The sequence below is a fragment of the Furipterus horrens genome, unplaced genomic scaffold, assembly GCF_987537825.1.
Source record: "Furipterus horrens unplaced genomic scaffold, mFurHor1.1.pri manual_scaffold_17, whole genome shotgun sequence".
Lineage (NCBI taxonomy): Eukaryota > Metazoa > Chordata > Mammalia > Chiroptera > Furipteridae > Furipterus > Furipterus horrens.
Window position 1 is genome coordinate 46,766,263 of NW_028327187.1, and position 24,134 is coordinate 46,790,396.

The window sequence follows — 24,134 nt, forward strand, 5'->3', positions numbered from 1 at the left end:
TAGTTTCCTTGGAGTTCTTGGTCGTTTCCGCTGAGCTCATTCAGCTTCTCCATAACCCGTGTTTTGAATTCCATATCTGATAGTTTGCTCCCCTCTATTTCACTTAGCACTCTCTCTGGGGATTCTACCTTTCCTTTTGATTGGGGGTTGTTTCTTTGTGTCCCCATTTTTGTGACTCCTATTGTTTGTTGGTGCTTCTTAGAATGATCTTCATTTCATTTATCTGCCTCTGACAGTGTCAGATCATGTACCAGTCTGGCCCTAGGCAGCCTGTTGGAGACTTCCAGAAGTCTACTGCCTTTGTCTGTCTTCTTTAGTTGTTAATATTCTCAATCTATGAGTAGCCATCGGGCTTAAGGACCGTGGGTGTGGTAGCTTAATTCCTGTAGGCAGGGCTTTTATTTCCCCTCAGGTTGATGCCACTTGGAGGGAAATGATCTGCCTGCTGTACTGGGGTTGAGTCAGTACTGGCTGGTCCTGGGAGGAGGTTAGTGTAGCTTCCATTTACTCCTCCGCCCTCTTGGATCTCCGTCTGTGTTGTCCGTGATGTTATTTCTTTAATCTGTCTGGTTGTATTTCAGCTACTCTTTCATTGGTCTTTTCCTCTGGTTAGTTCATTGAGAGTCACTCTGCCCATCTTGTCTTGAAATCTTTTATGGAGGTGGTGCTAAAACATAATCGCACAACCCAGGCAAGAAACTCACACTCTCCAATATCTCCCCCAACTACAATCTCACTATATGTTGCAAATGAGCCCATATTAATATACTTGTGGAGATATTGGGACTCTTATTTCATAGGAGAAACAGATAGGAGTTGTTTTAAATGAAGGAAGGGTAATTTTTGAGAGGGAAGTTGACAGAGTAATAATATTAGCAATTGGGGTCAAGGCTATGTAAGACAGTAATTAACATTTACACTATATGTTTGAAAAGGAGGAGAGGGTTACAGTGGTGTAGTTAAAAAATGGAAGTGTATAGTATTAGGATTATATAATAGGTATATGCTATATGTTTAGTGTGGAAGGGAGGATAGACACAACAGACATCCAGGCAGAAAGACAGCCAAAAATTGAAGTAGAGGGCTGAGGGGGTTAGAAAGTAGGAAACAGATTGAGAAAGAATTTTTCAAGAATAAAAATATAGAGTAGAAAATAGCAAAACAGGAAGGGAGAAAAGAAAGAGAGAAAGTAGAGAAGAGTGGGTAGGAAAGAGAATGAAAGAAGAAGGGGAGGGAGAAGAGGGGGGACTGGATTAAAAATTTAAAAATACATGTAGTATAAAAAGATTAGGAGATTAAAACATGATATAAAATAGCAAAATATAGAGAAAAAAGAATATATAGAGAGAAGAATAAGAGATGGGAAAGGGAAGCAAGAGTATTTGAACGGAGAGGGAGCAGGGTCAAAATAAAGGAAAATGTTAATAAAATTAAAAGTACTTAGAAAGAAAGAAGAGAAAAAAGAAAAGGATGAGCGAGAGAAAGAACACGAGGGAGGGAAGGAAATCTAGACGAAGAGGAAATATTGGGGAGGGGAAAATTGAAATTGAAGAGTTGACGAAAGATAGGATGAAGGAGAGAAATACAAGAGGAAGAGAAAGGAGAGAGGGGATGGGGAGGAAAGAGAGAAGGGGTAAGAAGGGTATTGTGAAAGGGGGGGGAATAGATTAGAATTAAAATTTAAATATTAAAAGATTAGAATGTAAAGTGGAATAGGGCGAAAGAAAGAAAGAGAGAGAGAATATTTATAGGGAGAGAAGGAAAATAAGGGCAAGGGAAGATAGAAAAATGAATGGAGACTGAAGGGGGACAAAATAAAGAAAGAAATTTAATAAAATTGAAAGTGCTTAGCATGGAAGAAGGAGAGAGAGAGAAAGGAAATGGAGGTAGGATGAGGATAAGGGGGAGGGAAGGGGATAAGAAGAAGGGAATAGGAAGGAAAGGGAGAGAACTTAAAATTAAAAAATTAACCAAGAGTAGGATGAAGGGGAGACATGCTAAAGAAAGAGAAGGGAGGGAAGAGGAGGGGAGAAAAGGAGAGAGAATAAGAAAGGACGGGAGGGGCAGTTAGAGAGAGAGTGAGAGATAAAAGTATGAGAGGATTTTAACTCAATTCAACTTTTAGGCACAGTCTCTGGGTATTTTTGGTTTATTTGTTTTTTGTTTTTCCTTCCTTCCTTCCTGGGTCCATGATTATTCAAAATTCCATGGGTTTCAAATCTTTTCTGGTTGGTTGGCTGGCTGTGGGAAGGTCCTGCTTGATTCTGGGGTTGCTAGTCTTTTATTTGTGGGCCTATCACAGCTCTGCTGTGAGCTGCATTTAGTTGTCCCCTCCTGTGGCACCCTCAGCCCTCCTCAGGCTTGTCCAGCTACTCCTTCCCACCGTTGGTCCAGCCTGTGCCTGCCAGCAATCCCTGCCCTGCCTCCAGTCGTGTCTCTATTCCCGGGCTACAGCTTCTGCTCTTCCCTGTCGATATGCCTGCACACCCTACCTCTCTCCCTGTCTCAAGACTGTCCCTTTGTCCCACAGGACTCTGGCACAGTCAGTCAAAGCACCGGGCCCAGTGGCGCTGTCCTGCCCAGGACCTCTCCCCTAGTCTGGAGTTCTGCAGCGGCTTTCCCACTTGGGCTCTTCTCTTTGCCCCAAAACTGTCTCTATTCCCGCGCTACAGTTTCCGCTCGCTTCCCTGTCTATAGGCCTGCACGCTCTATCTCCCTCTCCACCCCAGCACCGTCCCTTTGTTCTGCAGGATTCTAGTGTGTCTGGTCAGCGTGGTGCTCTCTTACCCAGGAGCTCTCCACCAGTCTGGAGCTCCACAGCGGCCTTTCCCCGCGGGCCCTTCTCCCCGCCCTATCTCCACTCCTAAACCTCAGCCTCCGCTCTCTTCCCTGCTTACACGCCCTGCGCGCCCTATCTCTCTCCTAGCCCCAAACCCGTCCTTTGTTCTGTGGGATTCTAGCGGGGATCACTCAAAGCATCGGGGGCCTGCACTGCTCTCTTGCTCAGGAGTTCTCCCCCCAGTCCGGTCCAGAGTTCCGCAGCAGCTTTTCTGTGTGGCCTGTCTCTTTGCCCCAAAACTGTCCCTTTGTTCTGTAGGGCCCTAGCGCAAGTGCTGCTCTGGCCTGGAATGCTGAGCTTTCTGTCGGAGGTTGCAGCTGAGGAGGTTTCCCTCTAGACTCAGATCACACAGTTTCTCCCAGTCCTGGTTGTTCACTGTTCTCTCCCTCCTCTGGCTTTTTCAGCCAAATCTTCTCCCTAACTCCCTACAAGAACTCACTTATTGATGCGCCCCTAGCAGGGGGAGCCTCCAAACAGCTCTCGGTTATTGAGCCCTCGGGCGTGGTACTGCAGACGCACCAGATCCTGGAATGACTCAGCCTGCAGTATGTGGTAAACCCCTCCACCCCTCTCCACACTGCTCCCATGCTCTCCTCCCTGTTCATGCTATCGGAGATTGACACTCACTCAGTCACTCCTCCCTGCATTCGTTCCTGGAGTCTCTCCTTAGCAGGAGCGAGCAGAGGACACTGCCCCTACTCTGCCGCCATCTTCCCAAGTCCTGCATACAATTTTTGATGCTTATAAAACTTAGGTTTTTCTCTGGTTGGTGTGGCTCAGTGGATTGAGTGCCAGACTGTGAACCAGTGTGTTGCCAGTTCGATTCCCAGTCAGGGCACATGCCTGGATTGTTGGCCAGGTCACCAAAGTTGGAGGCGTGCAAGAGGCAACCACACATTGATGCTTCTCTCCCTCTTTTTCCTTCCCTTCCCCTCTCTCTAAAAATAAATAAATAAAATATTTTTAAAAAACTTACGTTTTTGTCCTTCAGTATTTGCAGGGAATTGATTCCAGAACCCCTAGCCCTCACAGATACCAAAATCAGTGTATGCTCAAGTCCTTTATATAAAATGATGTAGATACATGCATACAGTTGGCCCTCCACATCTGCAGACTCCCAACCATGGATCAAAAACAGTACAGGTGGGAGAAGGGGTGGGCTGGGTGGGGGGGAGCAATGGGGTAAAAATGGGACAACTGTAATTGAGAAACAAAATAAAAATTCTCTCTATATATTAAAAAAAAAAACAGTACAGGTATTTATTTTAAAAAATGTATGTATAAGTGGACCCACATAGTTAAAACCCATATCATTTGAGAGTCATGTATAAATAAATTAACATGGCTCTCTTATGACTTGGCCCCAGACTATTTCTCCAACCAATTCTCTCACCTTTCTCTGCCTTGCACTATGTTTTCCAACCAGACTACTTTTCTTTCCATTTCCTTGAAAGTCCCAACCTCTTTTTTCCTCTGGATTTCGTGTATGCTATTTCTTCTGGAATTTTCTTCCCACTCCCACCATGGTGCCTTGGAATATTTCTACTGACTCTTCAGGAATCACCTTCAAAGTCGTTTCCTGCAAGGAACTTTCCTTGACCCTACCCAACGATTAGGCATCTCTTCCATGCTCTTTTACACAATGATTTATCCACCATATTAAATGCCTATACATTGATTGCAATTACAGGTGATCTGTACTAGACTGTAAGCTCCCCGAGGGACTCTGTCACTGATGTGTACCCATGTCTAGTACAGTGTATGACATAAAGTAAGTGTGCAGTAAATAGTTTTTAATTTAATTAATATCAACAATAATTTAAATGCTTTATGCTGTATCATAAAACATTCATGGTGGTAGAATACTAGTCCTTACCAGTAAATAATCAAGAGTTCAACCTAGTTTGTTTTCATTTCCCCATCTGTTTGTCATTTTATTATTAAAATTTTCTTCTTTCTTCCCTCTATTTTTATATCTCTTTCTGCTCTCTACTATATTTATACCTCTGGTTCCATAACTACTCAGAGATGCCTCCATCATTTTTCCTGTCCTCCCTAGCAATGATCCATGCTCTGAGACTGATCTTTTACTCCTTGTACTCCCACCACCATACTTCCTCATAAAAAAAATTCATTCTTTCTCCAGATATCAATGAAATATTGTATGAAAATACAATTCTAAATTATAAAATCATCACAAGATGCTGATGCCTAATTCAACTGCTTTACGTTTTAAGACTTCCAAAATGATTATATATAAATACTTTATTTCTTAAGCCTTGGTGTTTTAAGCCATGGAAATAAATCTGTGATATCAAAATTTTAGTCAAGTTTCATGTTTGTGAATGGGTGCTGGTGGGGAGTGGTGGGTGTGCTGGGAAGAGAGTGGCCTCCAAGTCACACAGTGACCTTAGCACTGGCCTACTTGGCCTTACTGTAATTAGTTATGGAAACCATGATAGAGCAAATTGAAGTCAATCAAATTTGCTTCTTTGGGAGGAGCTCAGAAGCTCTATAAAATAACTTTACAAATATCGCATAAAGAGGATTTCCAATACCCATGTTCTTCCTGTTCCATTCAATTCAACAAGTCCTACTGAGTGTCTGCCTTTGATTTCCATAGTACTGAGGAAAGTAACACTAGTGTTTCTGAAATAACGAATATCCATGTTTCTATAATGGTTAACTAAAGCAAAGCCCCTTACTAAGCAGAAATGATTTTTCTCCCTCTCCCTCATTGCTCATCTTCTTGACAAATACCCTGCATCAGTGCCCCTAGCTTCCCCTAGCCATGTATCTAATTGTGGTCACCTCCTGAATGTCCTGTTTATGGGTTAGTTCTTTACCTGCTGAATAGCATCTGTTTGTATGGAGAGTTTGTCAAATTAATGTCAATGGTACTAAAGGTTAATTATGCCTCAGATAATGAGCTTTCATTTAAAAAATACAGCAGCAAAAACAGGAGCATCTGAAATTAAAGGAAATTTCATAAAATGCAATTGAATAAGGAGCAGGTACTTATTTTTGCAGTCAACCTGTGGTTCAACTTCTGTCTCTTGCTTATGCTTATCTTCTAAATGGTTATACTTAGGATGTAAATATCAGAAGCTTGGTACTGATCAGTCCTACTCTGACATAAATGTGAGTATATGGCTCCCTGCATTTATTGTCAATTAGTAAAATGCCATGGACTCCTAGAGATGACACTACAATAAGAAGGTACTTTATCTCATAGGTAACCCCATGACTTCCCAATCAGTTTCCTTCTTGCCCTTGATTTAAAAGTAGTTATCCTCTTGGGATTAATTTCAATGCAGATAGCACCTTACCCTGGAGACCATCCAAGCATTTAATGGGAAGAAATGATGATGTATCTCTTGATTTCCCTACATATAGAAAGGATCACAGAACCTTGCAGAGCTGGTCCATTTCCAAGTCATGCTATCTAGTATCAAATGGGCCTTTGCTGCCAAATTGGAAACCTTTCATTGTTTTCACTGACTTTCAAGTGTTCCCATACCAAAGTCTCAGTTTTAGAGTTGATTTCTCCTTAAATCTAAAACTCATTTCTTTCCCATCTCCACCCTTCTTGAGCAGATAAATTTGCCTCTCTTTGGGAAGACAAAAAGGTGAACTGAGGTCTGATACAAAAGAAGGGAACTGAGGTCAGTCACAGAGTACGATTTGTGCTTTTGCCATGTAACCTTGGGAGAGATATAGCTCAGGCCTTGGAGATGGTATTTCTACATGTTGGAGACAAGAGATCTGAGATGTGATACAATTACTAACCATTCTGATTTGCCTGCAACTAAAAGCTTGCCTGGGAAACGGACTTTCAGTGATAAAGCTAGGAAAGCCCCAGGAAAACCAGCATGATTACTTACTCTATATGTGGATAAGGGGCTGAGAGAGCCTATTGGGAAGAGCACTGTAAAATAACCCTAGTCTATGTGGACCCTTGAACTATGTGTATGGTAGTCAAGCTTATCCAAAATGTTTCTTATCAGATGCTGCCCCTGTCCATCTCTGTGATTTCATTTCTTACCACTCCCTTTTGCTCATTCTGCTCCACCCACACTGATCTTTCTGTTTCTCAACCATCCTAAACTTAGTCCCTGCTGGGCTGTTCTCTCTGCCTGAAATAACTCTTCCTCTAGATATTCACATAACTTGTCCCTTCTCATATTTCAGATCTTGACTTGATTTTTACATCCTCAAAGAGACACTCTTCACAATTCACTATAAAGTAGCCCTCCACTTCCGTCCAGTCTTTTGTATGTTTATATCTTTTATTTTTATCAAAGTGCTTAGCACTAATGCAAATGATCTCATTAATCTTCTCACTTGTTCACTGTGTGTCTCCACCACTAAATGAAAGCTCCATGATGGCTGAAAACATGCCTTTATTGTATATTGCTCTCTTACTAGCACCAAGAATAGCAAGAGCTCAACATCTATTGAGTGAATGAACAAATCCATGTGCTTGTACAATAAAAGATCCATGTTTTAGAGGAGAAATTACAGAAGTATTAGCTAAGATATCGTATCTTGAGTTTCAAGGTCTGAATATGTGTGTGTCTTACAAATATTATCTGGATATTTGATAGTAATTCTAGAGGATAAAAAAAATCTACAGTTATTTGGGAGGGGCATACATATTGGTAGAAGATGGCTACCAAAGTTAGGATATACAGAAAGGAAAAGAATTGAGTCTCCTTCTAACTAGTTCAGCAAAAAGGCTGGGCCTTCCATTGGAATTCATAATTGTTATGAAAGATTGCAAATACGTAAGAAATAAGGATAGAACCATCTAATACCAGAAATTTTAATTAGACAAAATTAGAATATAATTAAAGGGAAGAGATACAGAACCAGAAATACTGAGCACATTCATGAGGCCAGAACTCTTCTAAGGAGAGATATTTCATGATGCTTCCCAGATTTAACAGAGGAACCTCTCCTCTGGATGGAGAAAGCAAAGTGCAGCAGTTGCATTACAGGGTAAGGTCAGGAGGAAGTGGAAGGCACTGTGAAGTTGCAACTCGTGGAGCTGCCTCTGAAGAGGGAGTCATTCAGTCAAAATCATAACACAGCCCAGAACACTCAGTCTTGAAATAAAAAGATTAAAAATCAAATTATAAAATTGTGTTTTGAACTTCTTGGAGATTAAAACCAACAAGTAAACTGCAAAATTTATCTATCCCTATGGGTGTGAAGTGTGAGAGAAAGAATCAGGAATAGCTAAAAACAGAGAGAAGGGAAGATGGCAGTAGAGGAAGTAGTAGTGTTGTCTGCTTGCGCCTATCATGGAAAGCTTGGGAGATAGACAGGGAGACGAGTGAGTGAGTACAAACTTCGGACAGCTCGAGTGGAGAAGGGAGAGCGAGAGCGAAGGTGAAAAAGACAGAGGCCCGCCAGCACTCTCAGGAGGAGTCGTTGGACCCACCAGGCCCCGCACTCTTACTGGACCACACCCCAGAGGGACAGCTGTAGACTAGCTCACCGCCTGGAATCTGCTTGGAGATTGCTGCCTACTGTGGGTGCAGCAAACAGTAGAGTCCCATAGGGAAACAATAGAAACGTTTCCGTGAACCAGCCAGAGGTGCGGGAGGACAGTGAGTGGCCCAGACTGTGGGAAACTGTATGATCTGAATCTGGGTGGAGATCCTCCAGACAGGCAGATCTGGGCCGAGGACCCCATGCCCCCGGGTGCGCGCATTGTGGCACCAATTAAAAGAGAGAAGCAGAACTGGGCTGGGAGAGCTGTGTTAGAAACACGGTCTTGGTCAGAGCTCCAGACCGGCAGGCAGGGTGTGCAGGCAAATGGGGAGATGGTGAGTGACCCAGACTTTGGAAAGCTGTGTGAACTGAGACTGGTGCTGGCAGCAACACATACTGGGCACGCGCATCCATCGCAGCGCCACTGATCAGAAAAAAGTGGAATTGGGGCTGGAAAGCTGTGTCAGAAACCCAGTCTTGGTCAGGGCCCAAAGCGGGCAGGTAGAACGCACAAGCCACAGAGAGGCACTGTGGGCCAGGGAGGGACACAGCTTGGTACTGTGGCTCGGAACACAGAGACTTCTTGGGAGGAGGGGCTAAGACAGGATCCATGGCAAGGCAGGGACTAGGAACATGTGCACTGGCGCGCCAACAGAACAGCGTTACTAGAGAAGCTTGAGAACTGCTGGAGGGCACCGCAGGACAGGTTAGGAGAGACCCAATGCTATGGTTCACTGCAGATAGTTACAGCAGGTCCCTGAGTGAGAGAAAAGCAGCCACAGAAACCAACCAGAGCTCCTCAGAGCCAACCAACCAGGAAAAAAAGTTGAAACTCATGGAATTTTGGCCAGGTGTAAATCCAGAAAAAGAAGACTACACACAAAGGCTGAACTGAGTAAAAACTTTATTTTTAATTTTAAATTTAAGTGAAATAAGGAAGGAAAAAATTTTTTAAGAAGTAGGGGAAAATTTTTTTTCTCTTTAAGCTATCTCTTTAATTGTTTCATACCATCTCTCCCTTTCATACTTTATCTTTACTTGATGTTTGTTTGTCAGTTATGTTTAGCCTCCCTTTCACACTAAATATATAGCATACAACTACTATATAAATCTAAAACTATACACTATCACGTCCTTACTTTATCCTGCATTCTTCCCCCTCTCTCTTTTTTATCTTTATTTTTATTTTTACTTTATTTTTTATTAACATACAATGTAAATATTACTTACTGCCTTGCATAGTCTTGACACTACCTGCTACTATTACTACTCTATCATCCCCCACTCTCAAAAATCATCTCTTTCTTCATTTAAAACAACTATTACCTAATTCTCCTATAATATAATAGTCCTAACCTCTATACATTTATAAAATACTGGCTCATTGGCTACCAATAGTGGGATAGAGGATGGGGGATATTTCTGAGTGTGTGTGTTTCTTGCCTGGGCTGTGTGTTTATGTTTTTAACAGCATATCCACAAAAGAACTCAAGACAAGGTGGGCAGAGTGACTCTCAATCAACGAGCCAGACAGAAGTTATCATGAAAGAGTAATGGAAATATAACAAGACAGCAAAAATAAACGACATAAAGGGCATCCCAAGAATATCAGGTTAAGGAAATCAAAGAGACTGCACCACTGAAATCCCCAGTTCTCGTATAAAGAACCTCATATTGCAAAGGTCGGAAATCAAAGGATACAAATCCAAAAAAACAAACAAACTAACAAACCAGAATAATCCAACATGGTAAGATACAGAAACAACCTCCCAATGAAAGGAAAAGAGGGACCCTAATAAAGAGAAGTAGATGAAAGAGACATAACCCAAACGTCAGACATGGAATTCAAAACAATGGTGGTGAAGAAGCTCAATGTACTAGAAAACCTCAAAAATAACTATGATAACCTCTAAGGAAGTTACCAACAGCTCCAAGAAAATTACAGGGAACTTAGAGAGAACTACACCAGCATAAAAAAGGACATAGAAACTATTAACAAGAACCAGAAAGAAATGAAGAATACAATCTCTGAACTAAAAAACAGAGTAGAATCAATCAAAAGCAGGCTAAACGAAGCAGAGGACCAGATCAGTGACTTAGAGGACAATGTAGAAAAAAATTTCCAGACAATACAACAAACTGAAAGAAGATTGAAAAACTGTGAAGAATGTCAAAGGGAATTACAGGACAGCATGAGACAAAATAATATCTGGATCATTGGAATACAAGAGGGAGAAGAGGAAGAACAAGGAATAGAGGACCTGAGAGGAAGAATAATGGCAGAAAATTTTCCTACCCTGATGACAGCAAGAGTCATGCAGGTCCAGGAAGCATAGAGAATCCCAGTGAAGAGGAACCCCAAAAGGCCCACTCCAAGGCACATCATAATTATAATGGCAACATTCAAAGGCAAAGAGAAGATCTTAAAAGCAGCAAGAGAAAAATAGCAAATAACATACAAGGGAGTTCCAATAAGGCTATCGACCGATTTCTCAACAGAAACACTACAAGCCAGATGGGAATGGCAAAAAGTATTTCAAGCAATGGAAAACAAAGGCCTACAACCAAGAATACACTACCCAGCAAAACTCTAATTCAAAATGGAAGGTGAAATAAGGAGTTTCTCTGACAAAGGAAGACTAAAAGAATACACCAAACCAGCATTGCAAGAATGCTAAAATAAACGCTTTAAGAAAAAGAAGAAAAAAAGAGAGGGAGAGGAAGACAGGTACAAAGGGAAATGAATAAATACATGTCAATAATAACCTTAAATATAAATGGATTAAATGCTCCAATTAAAAGACATAGGGTAGTGGAATTGATAAGAAAACAGGACCCACATATTTGCTGTCTACAAGAAACATACCTAAAAGCAAAAGATTTACACAGACTGAAAGTGAAGGGATTTAAAAAAATATGCCAAGAAAACGAACATGAAAAAAAAAAAAAAAGCTGGGGTAGCAATACTCATATCAGAAGAAACCGGATTTCAGAGTAAGGGCCATAAAGAGAGACAAAGAAAGACATTTCATAATACTTAAGGAAACAATCCATCAAGAAGATATAACACTGGTAAACATATATGCACCCAACATAGGAGCATCCAAATATATGAATAAAACACTAGAAGATCACAAGAAGAATATTAACAGCAACACAGTTATAGTAGGGGACTTTAACACTCCATTATCAACAATAGACAGATCTTCAAAGCAAAGAAACACCAAGGATATACAGGCATTGAACAACACACTAAACCAAATAGACTTAACTGATATATATAGAGAGCTTTTCACCCCAAAGAAGCAAAATATACATTGTTTTCTAATGCACATGGGACATTTTCAAAGACAGACCACATGATAGGATACAAAACAAATCTCAACAAACTCAAGAAAACTGAAATTATATCAAGCATCTTTTCAGACCACAATGCCTTGAAACTAGAAATAAACCTCAGAGAAAAGAATCAAAGACATACAAACTCATGGAGAATGAGTCACACGTTATTAAATAATGAATGGATTAAAAATGATATCAAAGAAGAAATCAAGAAGTTTCTAGAAACTAATGATAATGATCACAAAGTAGTCCAAAACCTATGGGACACAGCAAAAGCAATACAAGCATATCTGAAAAAGATAGAAGAATTTCAAATAAAAAATCTAATCCTAAAGTTACAGAACTGGAAAAACAACAATGAAGAAAGCATAGGGCAAACAGAAGGAAGCAAATCATCAAGATTAGAGAAGAGTTAAATGACATAGAAACTAAAAAAAAACAATTCAAAAGATAAACAAAAGTAGAAACTGGTTCTTTGAAAAAATACACAAAATTGACAAGCCTTTAGCCAGGCTCATCAAGAAAAAAAGAGAGAAGACCCAAATAAACAAAATTAGAAATGAAAAAAAAAAAAAATCACGACTGATACCATAGAAATACAAAGGATTGCAAAAAATTACTACAAACAACTGTATGGCAAAAAATTTGAAAACCCAGATGAAATGGACAAATTTCTAGAAACATATAATCTTCCAAAACTGAATCAAGAAGAAGAGAAAGTCTCAAAAGACCAATAACAAAGAATGAAATTGAAACAGTAATCAAAATCTTCAAGGACACAAAATCCCTGGACCAGATGGTTTCACAGGAGAATTTTAGAAAACATTTAGGGAAGAACTAACTCCCATCCTCATCAAACTATTCCAAAATATCCAAAAAGAAGGAAAAATCCCAAACTCATTCAATGAAACCAGTATTACCCTAATCCCAAAACCAGGTCGAGACACAACAAAGAAAGAAAACTACAGGCCACTATCACTGATGAACATAGATGCTAAAATCCTCAACAAAATATTGGCACACCAGATCCAACAACACATTAAAAAGATCATACATCACGATCAAGTGGAATTCATCCCAGGGATGCAAGGATGGTTTAATATTCGCAAATCAATAAATATAATACATCACCTTAACATAATGAAAGACAAAAATCACACGATCATATCAATAGATGCAGAAAAAGCATTTGATAAAGTACAACACCCATTTATGATGAAAACACTCAGCAAAATTGGAATACAGGGAGCATACCTCAACATAATAAAGGCCATATATGAGAAACCTGAAGCCAACATCATACTCAATGGGCAAAAACTGAGAGCATTCCCCCTGAGATCAGGAACAAGACAAGGATGTCCGCTCTCTCCACTCCTATTCAACATAGTCTTGGAAGTTCTAGCCACAGCAATCAGACAAGAAAGAGAAATAAAAGGCATCCAAAGTGGAAAAGAGGAAGTCAAACTGTCATTATTTGCAGATGACATGATAGTGTACATAGAAAACCTTATAGACTCCACTAAAAAAACTACTCAATATAATGAGAGAATTTGGCAAAATAGCAGGGTACAAAATAAATATACAGAAATCTAAGGCATTTCTGTACACCAACAATAAAATAGCAGAGACAGAAACAAAAAGTAAAATACCATTTACTATAGCAATAAGAAAAATAAAGTACCTAGGAGTAAACTTAACCAAAGAGATAAAAGAACTGTACTCTGAAAATTATGTAACATTGAATAAAGAAATTAAGGAAGATACAAATAAATGGAAGCAAATACCATGTTCTTGGATGGGAAGAATCAACATCATCAAAATGGCCATATTACCGAAAGCAATCTACAGATTCAATGCAATCCCTATTAAAATACCAATAACGTACTACACAGGCCTAAAACAAATACTTCAAAAATTCATATGAAGCGAAAAAAGACCCCAAATAGCCAAAGAAATGTTGAGACAGAAGAACACAGCATGAGGAATCACAATACCAGACATCAAACAATACTACAAAGCCACTGTGAACAGAACAGTCTGGTACTGGTAAAAGAACAGACATATAGATCAATGGAACAGAATAGGGAGTCCAGAAATAAACCAAGAACTATATGGTCAACTAATATTTGATAAAGGGGGAAAGAACATAAAATGAAATGAGAAGAGCCTCTTCAACAAATGGTGCTGGGAGAACTGGACAGGGACGTGCAAAAAAATGAAACTAGACCACCAACTTACACCACACACAAGAATAAACTCAAGATGGATCAAAGACTTAAATGTAAGCCCTGACATGATAAAAGTCCTAGAGGAAAACACAGGAAGGAAAATTTCAAATATCCCACATAACAATATTTTCATGGATACATCTCCTACGGCAAGAGAAATAAAGAAAAAAATAAACAAATGGGACTATATCAAACTAAAAAGTTTCTGTTCAGCAAAAGAAAACATCAGTGAGATGAAAAGAAAACCAAACATATGTGAAAACATATTTGCCTATGATATCCCAGACAAGAGATTGATCTCGAAAATATAGAGTTTATATGACTCAACATCAGGAAAAGGGACAACCCAATTAAAAAATGGGCAAAGGACTTGAACAAACACTTCTCCGAAGAGGACATACAAAAGGCCCATAGACACATGAAAAAATGCTTAACATCACTAGCCATTAGAGAGATGCAAATAAAAAAACACAACGAGATACCACTTTACACCTGTCAGAATGGCCATCATCAACAAATAAACAAACAACAAGTGCTGGTGAGGATGTGGAGATACGGGAACCCTAATGCACTGTTGGTGGGAATGCAGACTGGTGCACCCACTATGGAAAACAGTATGGAATTTCCTCAAAAAGCTAAAAATGGAACTGCCTTTTGAACCAGCATTTCAACTGCTAGGATTATACCCGAAGAATCCTGAAACCCCAATTCAAAAGAATTTATGCACCCCTATGTTTATAGCAGCACTATTTACAATAGCCAAGTGCTGGAAACAGCCTAAGTGCCCATCTGTAGATGAGTGGATCAAAAAACTGTGGTACATTTACACAATGGAATACTATGCAGCAGAAAGAAAGAAGGAACTCCTGCCGTTTGTGATAACATGGATGGAAATAGAGAGAATTATGCTCAGTGAAATTAGCCAGGCAATTAAAGAAAAATACCATATGATATCACCTCATACTGGAGACTAATGAACAACACAAACAAATGAACAAAATTGAACCAAAGACATGTAAACAAGGAACAGAGTAACAGTTATCAGGGTGGAGAGGGGAGGTAGAGAAGTGGGTTAAGTAGTGGAAGGGTTTAGTAAAGGAACTTTTATAATTAAACCATGGACACAGACAATGGGTGGGGAATGACTGTAGGTGAAGGTGTATGCTGGGTGGGGGTGGAGCAATGGGGAAAAAAGTGGGACAACTGTAATAGAAAAACAATAAAAATCAGTTTAATAAAAGAACATCTTTATGTTAACATTCCACAACTTTATTAAAAAGGGCCAAGTGGTTGAGTGTTGGTCTGCGACCCAAGTGTCACTGGTTCGATTCCCAGTCAGGGCACATTACTAGGTTGCATGTCAGGTCCCCAGTTGGGGGTGCAAGTGAGAGGTAACCATATAGATGTTTCCCTCCCTCCCTTTCTCCTTTCCCCTCTCTCCAAAAATAAAATAAACAAACAAATAAATTATTTTTTTTTTAAAAAAGACCAAGATGGAAGTAGGGTGAAGTTGGTATTAGTAGAGGTGGAAGGATAAAGAGTATCAGTAGTAGAACTGTATCTACAAAGAGGTCAACGGTAAGGGATGAGAAGTACAGAAGAAGACAGAATGAGGTTCAGACAGAAGAGGTTTAAAGTATACAACTTTGAAAAAATGATATAACATGATATTCACATAACAAAATTTCTTTCTTGCTATTATTATAATTATTCTGCATTAAGGGAGGAGACAGATACCGGTTATAAGCTCATCCGATTGGCGAAGGAAACGAGCGCCAGGGGTCTCCTCTGACGGTGGGAGAGGTCATCGCACCTCACTGGACAGCTACCGCCCGCCTCAAGCTGGGCAGCCCCCAGCCAATTAGGTGCCGTCTCGCCATGGCTCGCCTGCCCCACTGGGTGCGTGGGGATCAGAGAGGCGTCTCTCGAAAAGTGGGCCACAAAACACTCGCACCAGCCAATTCCAAGCAAACAACAAGAAAGAAGCCTCCAGCTCTTCGCCTCGCTAGCTGGAACATCAGGACCATGTGTCCCGGACTTACTGCAGACCTTCCGTGGATCAATGGTGCCAGGAAAACCGCCATCATCGACAGGGAACTGGCACGACTAAACATCGACATTGCGGCTCTACAGGAGACCCGGTTGGCCGACAACGGAACTATCAGAGAAACCAACTACACCTTCTACTGGCAAGGGAAGTCTCTGGACCAACCAAGACAGCACGGTGTTGGGTTCGCTGTGAAGAACATGCTTGTTAACTCCATAGAGCCACCCACAGGAGGCACAGAGAGATTACTTACCCTCCGATTGTCAACAACTTTCGGCCCAGTCAGTTTTCTTAGCACGTACGCCCTAACCCTCTGCGCTACCACCGAAGAGAAAGAACAGTTCTACCATGCACTGGACGAAGCGTTATCCAAGATCCCCAGAAGTAACGCTCTTTATCTCCTCGGAGACTTCAACGCAAGAGTAGGAGTCGACCACATGCCCTGGCCCACCTGCCTCGGAAACTTTGGGAGAGGAAAGATCAATGAGAATGGTCAGCGACTGCTTGAGCTTTCGTGTCAGCACGGCCTGTGCGTGACAAATACATTCTTCAAGTGCAAAGAGATCCACCAGGTGTCATGGAGGCACCCCCGCTCCCGCCACGGGCACCAGCTTGACCTCGTCATCACCAGAAGAACGGATATTGGCAGCACCCTCCTCACCCGCAGCTACCACAGTGCAGACTGCGACACGGACCATGCCCTCGTGGTAAGCAAGGTGCGCATAACGCCGAAGAGGTTGCACCACTCCAAGATGAAGGGTCGCCCACGCATCAACACCAGTTGTGCCAGCAACCCAGTTAAGACCCAGCAATTCATCAACAGGATGGAAGATGCACTCAGCGAGGGAATGGCGGCAGATGACATTATCGAATCCAATTGGTCACGTCTCCGGGACGCCATATACAACTCCGCCATTATTGCTTACGGGAAAAAAGAGCGGAAGAACGCTGACTGGTACGAGGCTCACTGGGAAGAAATGGAACCCGTGATCGAGGCTAAGAGGAAGGCCCTACTGGCTTACAAGGCCATGTCCACTCCCAGTACACTTCAAGCTCTACGGGCTGCCAAGAACAAAGTCCAGCAGACCGCCCGCCACTGTGCCAACACCTATTGGCTAAACCTGTGCAGAAGCATCCAGGAAGCCGCCGATATAGGCAACGCACGAGGAATGTATGAGGGTATCAAGAAGGCAACAGGCCCAATCCCCTCCAAGATCGCCCCCCTTAAGTCCAAGACAGGTGAGGTCATCACTGACCAGGAACAGCAAATGCAGCGGTGGACCGAGCACTACCTCGAGCTGTACGCAACGAGGAACACCGTAACAGACACTGCTCTTAACGCCATCCCAGACCTACCAGTCATGGAGGTGCTAGACACCCCACCTACTGCGGCAGAGCTCGGCAAAGCCATCGACCGCCTCGCTTGCGGGAAAGCACCAGGAAGCGACGGAATCCCTCCATAAATCCTAAAGAGCGGGAAACCAGTCCTGCTACAGCCGCTCCACCATCTACTCTGTCTCTGCTGGAAGGAGGGTTACATCCCTCAGGATATGAGAGACGCCAACATTATCACCATGTACAAGAACAAAGGAGACCGCAGCGACTGCAACAACTACCGGGGCATCTCTCTCCTCAGCGTCGTCGGCAAAGTATTTGCCCGGGTCTCTCTTGCCCGCCTGCAGACCCTTGCTTCCCGCGTCTACCCAGAGTCCCAGTGTGGCTTCAGAGCTGGCCGATCAACAGTGGACATGATCTTCTCCCTACACCAGCTGCAGGAGAAGTGTCACGAGCAGCATAAACCACTCTACCTCACCTTTATCGACCTCACGAAGGCGTTTGATCTGGTCAGTCAAAGCGGACTCTTCAGCTTGCTATGGAAGATTGGCTGTCCACCACATCTGCTTGCTGTGGTCATGTCCTTTCACAACAACATGCCCAGCACGGTGTCCTACAATGGCGCAACCTCTGAGGCCTTCCCAGTCAGCAGCGGAGTAAAGCAGGGATGCGTCCTCGCGCTTACGCTGTTCGGAATCTTCTTCTCCATGCTCCTCCAATACGTCTTTAAGGACTGCAGCGAGGGTGTCTTCATTCACACCAGATCCGATGGCAAGCTCTACAACCTGGCCCGTCTACGAGCCAAGACCAAAGTCAAAGAGGTGCTCATCCGTGAGATGCTCTTCGCTGACGACGCAGCCTTGACATCACACTCCGAAGAGGGACTCCAGCAGTTAGTCACTTGCCTTTCCCACGCATGCAAGGAGTTCGGACTAGCCATCAGCCTGACGAAGACGAACGTTATGGCTCAAGGCACGGGGACTCCCCCATGCATCACCATCGACGGATACACCCTGGAGGTTGTCAACGACTTCACTTACCTCGGGTCCACCATCTCGAGCTCTCTGTCAGTCGACTTGAAGGTCAACCGGAGAATCGCCAGGGCAGCCACAGTTATGGCCAAACTGAACCGGAGAGCGTGGAACAATTCCAGCCTCACTGAGAAAACCAGACTGCGCATCTACCAAGCCTGCGTACTCAGCACTCTCCTCTATGGCAGCGAGACATGGACCACCTACGCAAGGCACGAAAGGAAACTCAACAGCTTCCACATGAGGTGCCTGCGACGCGTCCTGCATGTCGCCTGGCAGGATAAGGTCCCCAACACCGAGGTACTGAAGCGAGCCAACATGAGCAGTTTGCATGCAGTTCTTAGTGAGAGACGCCTCAGGTGGCTCGGCCATGTCAAAAGAATGGATGCAGGCCGTATTCCCAAAGACCTCCTCTACGGCGAGTTAGCAGAACGCCAGAGGATGACAGGGCGCCCAAAACTGCGGTTCAAAGACATCTGCAAAAAGGACATGACACAATGCTCCATCAATCTCAACACATGGGAAGTTCAAGCAGACGACCGCCTAGCCTGGAGGCTCGTGGTCAGGCAAGGTACGTCACGCGCAGAGGCTGCACGCAACGAGGAGGCGGTCCAGAAAAGATCGAGACGGAAGCAGCGTCAACAGCAGCAACAACAGCCATCTGCCTTCACCTGTAACACGTGCGGCAGGGATTGTCACTCCCGAGTCGGACTGCACAGCCATTCTCGGCGGTGCAGATAGACTCTCAAGAAGCTACGCCATCGTCTCTTGAGACGGACGGCTTCCGACGACGAAGGGTGTATAAAAGCCTCTGGGCCTTTCCATGTTCTTAGAAAAACTTCACTTTGCTTTAATAAATTACAGCTCCCATTTGAAAATCTGTAGTTCTCAGAATGTGCAGTAGTTCTGGTGGGAGATATATTATATGCATCAGGAAATTGCAGTGTTGTGGCATCTATGAAAGTAGACTCAGAGTATTCCCAAACATGCTGTGTTAAACAGCCAACAGGGAACTCTCAGAAACACCAAATAAGTAAAAAAAAAAAAAAAAAAAAAAAAAAAAATATATATATATATATATATATATATATATAAAAGATTATTGCATCTTTTACTTTAGTCTCAATCAATAGGGAGGTGAAAGTATAGGTGTGAAAGAGCGATTAAGAATAGAGATCACTCTCCTTTCTAACTGTGGATCCTTGAGCTAGGGAAAGGGAGAACACAGAAAACTGAAGTGTTAGTTTACATAAGCTAGATTTTTTAATTAAATAAAAAAGTATTAATGTTTACAATGAAGCTATCTTTACAACTGAAAATACCTGAAAAGCTATATACTATTTTCAGGGGTATCATGGGGCAATAAAAGAAGAGTCTCAATAGCATAATTTAAGACAATATAGAGTGAAAAAATAATAAAATTTTTCCTGTTCAGACCCATTTAAATCCTGGTTATTGTTTGTTAATTAACTGGTTACAGAATGTAGTCATATTCATAGAAAAATAAGACATTTCTTATATTTAAATAAAAGGTATAGTACTGTAGGTTTGTTATATTGTATACTTACTATTATCATTCGCTAAAAACAGACATTTGTTGTTTGTTTCTCCAGTAGCCACACTCCATTCTTCCAGCAATGCTGCACTAATTGCCCTTTGAGGAATTTATTACTCCTTGAGTTTCAGTCAGTATGGTTTGGACTGGATTGATTCTGCCCACTAAATCCAGAGATAAGCACCAGTTGGTCTAAATGAATCAGCAAATCTCATCTCCCCTGGCCAAAGTGATTAGTTTAAGATGAGCATTTGACTTAATTCACAGCAATGATGCACAATGAATAGGACTAGTGAAGAAACTACTCATAGAAATTCTGTCTTCCCCCTATATGGTATAAGGAAATTGAAAGGTCTGGAATTGGAGTGACTGTTTTCCTACCATGAAGTGAGAGAGGTTACAGCTGCCAAATATCTACCAAGTGGAATATAAGGATAAATTAAGCCAGTACTGCAAGAGTGAGAGTAGAAAGATGTAGAGAGACTGGGTTGTTAGGGACATTATTTAAGCTGTTTGGTCAAGATTTATTTACCTGTGGAATTTTAAGTTGAGTCCTTTTATTATATAAATTACTTTGAGTTGAATTTGCAGTTACTTGATGCAAAGTGTTATAATGAATAAATTAGTTTTATCTTGGTTTCTTCGTTAAAAATGGGCCAGTAGGCTTCAAACATCTTACATGTTACATCTTCCATTTTCTGTGTAAGTCTGATCAACTGTTTCACAGATGCATCCTAGAGTTGGTTGAAAGTGTGTTTGGATGACTCAATGGAAATACATTCCTATATCTACAAAGATAAATTTAAAGCATAAGGACCATGCTTAAGGGATATAAATAGTATCGATAGTATAAACAAAGCTATAATTATTTTTTTATTATTTTGGGACTCTAGAAATAAAGATCAGTTCATATTCAAATGCTTGCCTTAGAGTCTTCCTGGTGTTTGCTGTCTCTGTGTACCTAAAATTAGGTTGTATATCAGTGTTTGAAAAGTCCTCAGCAAACTTGTTTAATACAACCACTTTAATTTGCACATGAGTAAACTAAGGTCCAGAATGAGGATGATTATCAGCGTTAATATTCAAATACCACACCTCAATGTTGTTTATATAGTCATATATAAGTTGCTTGCATATGTAGATGGTTTACTAAGAAAGTTGTTCTCCATGAAGCATGCTTGATGTTTTAATCTACATGCTGCCTTTGAAGCAAGGTGGCTATTGACTTGAGGAGAGTACAGATGAGATTAAGGGCATGGTTAAAATCCTGATATGCTATTGAGGTAGGCATTAGTTACTTTTACTTGCTTACCGTCTTCTTTTCTAGTTAAAAAGCCCAAGACTTTGTTTTGCTGTAGTCACCCCTCTCAGGTCCAGAAATGAGCAAATGATCCAAGACTGGACAATAAAAAAAGAATATTCTACTGGTCACAGTGATTGGCTTGGGAGTGAGCAGATATCCAATCCAGCTGACTCACAAAAAATCTTGGGCAGTTGGAATTAGTGGGATTAGAAACTTTTTGTTGTTGTTGTTGCTAAAGTTGTTATGTTAGTAGAATGTAAGTTTAGGGATGCTAAATGTCTTTTTTATGCAAAATTTCAGGTTTAATTTTTTATTTATGTTTACTTATTCTTACATTGGTGAGAACTGATGTCAGGAACTTAAGAAGCAATAACTTTTTTTTACCTCTCAGCTACAATATGGCATTTTCACTGGGCAACACTTGCTTCTTTACATTCCACATGAAAATGCAGTATTACACTTTCCTGAACAAAATGATCAGTTTACTAAGGAAACCATCTTTAGAGGAAGTGTTCAATAAGCATATTTTACTTAAATGAATCCTCCAGTGGGAGAATTCATTACCTTTACTTAGACGAGGGCTCTGTAAAGTCATCTGTTAAATTTATCTGTGCAATTTACCAACATGTCCTTATTGAAAACATAAATATTTCCACATCTCACATCTCAAAAGGGTTTTGAAGTCTCAAAATCCTGTGTCTCCTTTGGCTTGCTTGTTTCTTGATTGTATCCAGGCTTTATTAATGGTTTAGTTCATATCATTATCTCCATCTTCATAAATTGTCTTTTGAACATTCATTAATCCCTCACTAGGATCTGTTTCAGTGTCATAGGAAGGCTTTTCTTTGTCTTTGAATTCTTTTTCAGCCTGAGCCAGGTAGCCCCACTGTGTGTTTCCCTCTTTCTTTCTACTGAAGGCAATCACTGCATCTGTCTTGACTTTTTTGGAATGGTCTTCCACAAAGATGAGTTTTAAGAGATTGTTTAAATCATGGAGTGATTCTTCCCATTTAGATTCTTTACCAAAAGATCAAATGACCTCTCTGTGAAATGTACCTGCACATTCTCTGTGGGGACTTGATGAACGCCAATTAAGGTAATCTAGATTTTCACAAATTTATCTGATTGATCCCATCCATAATCACTGATTTTCACTGTGTAGCCCATTGTAATGGGAGCAAGAATGGCGGCTGACTTTTAATTATTAAGAGGTTCTGTTTTCCTCTGTGATTTCTGCTGCATCTTGTTATTGATTTCTGTCTCAACCTTGGATTTTTCAGCTGTAAGAGCATCATGTACTCTCTTCTACTGGCCTCTTCCAGCAGCACCTTGACCTCTTCTAGATCTTTCCATAGCTTTTCCACAGATGTATCTATGGATGGGCTGGGCCAGGCAAGGCGCAAGATATAGCCTCATGGGGAAATAAACAGGAAACAGGGCACCCACATGACTTGCAGTGTCCACACCTGTATGTGCAGCCTGTGTATACAGCCTGCCCTGCATGACACTGCAGCTCACCTGCTATGCCACTAAACATCCTTTATCACTTTCTTGGGAATAGCTTTCAACACAAAGGACAGCAGAGCTAAAAAAGGATAGAGATTTCTAAAGATATCAGTAGAATTTCCTACTAAAATCAGCCTTACTACTGAAATCTTTAGACATATGACATGATATATTCCCCTTTCTTGACTATGCTAGTTTCAACTGATGAGGAAAGTTCATGCAAACCTATCTGAACTAGAGAAAATATAGCTAAAAGCAGGAGACTGGATTGATCTATAACATGAATTTTAAACATAAAGAAGAGTGCCTGCTAGGCCTCAGTTTGACACTCAGTTTGAATCTTAAAATCTGTGAGCTGGCTTCCTTGTCCAAGGAGCTAGGGAAGATTTCCCCCACAAGTGTTTATAATTATATTTAAATTACCATTTCAGTTACTCTCTGGGTACTCATCAATGAGCACTCTGCATACCAATAAAGGAAGTCTGTGTGTATTCAGAAGGCTACTGTGACAACATCAACATTGAGATCCAGTTCTCATTCCATGGGCACCTTCCAAGCTAGTTTTAAGTGGTTTAAAGAATTATATTCTAGATTTAAGGGAGAAGAGATGATTTTTATTGTCTTATATGAGGTAAATTTAAATGGCCTGAAAATAAATGCCCTGAAATATGGTATTATTTTGCTTCTTCTAGGTTCTCCAGCTGTGCAGAATAAGCAGACCAAAATGCTCTTGCAGAGAAAAAAAGACCCAGAGATGCCAGGCACAATGGAACCATATGGCCAAAGCAGGCAGGCACCTTCTATGAAATTCAGGTTCCCCAACTAACTCAAGAGCATATTCCAGGCTACCAGAAAATACCCAATCAATCCTTAGGATGATCCACCTTAGTGCAGAGAAAACTCAACATAATGGTGTCCTACCCACATCTTTTCAACTATCCCTCTTAAATTCTTTTATGAAGTGGTCCATGTGAGATATTATTTGGGAACAACAAAAGGGTTTAGTGTGTACTGGTGTCCCCAGAAGCAAAATTTTTAGAAAAGTAGCAAGAACGTTAAAAGGGTAACATTCATGCCAACCAACATCACTCCTTCAAGATCCTTGTTATTTTCAGTCCAGAGTTTGGGCAAGTATAGGTGTCTTACATATTGGTGATATTATTTTTCTAGCCTGTGATTCTAATGATTTGGGTAGAGTTGTCTTCCCTTCCTTACCAGTCCTTCATACTGTCCTTTCTTTTTGTTTTCTGACTTCTTTGAGCTTCTTTTCCTTTTATTTGAGGAGGATGCTTTTTTTAATTTGTTTGTTTTTTTGTTTTATTTTTAGAGAGGGGAAAGGAGAAAGAGAGGGAGAGAAACATCACTGTGTGGTTACCTCTCACTCGCGCCCCCAACTGGGGACATGACATGCAACCTAGTAATGTGCCCTGACTGGGAATCAAACCAGCG

At 41.3% G+C, this 24,134-nt stretch overlaps 1 pseudogene; it reads right to left on the reverse strand.

Moving 5' to 3' along the window:
- Positions 1-21,864: 21,864 nt before the first annotated feature.
- LOC149990949 (calcyclin-binding protein pseudogene) lies at positions 21,865-22,549 on the reverse strand (annotated as a pseudogene).
- Positions 22,550-24,134: the final 1,585 nt, after the last annotated feature.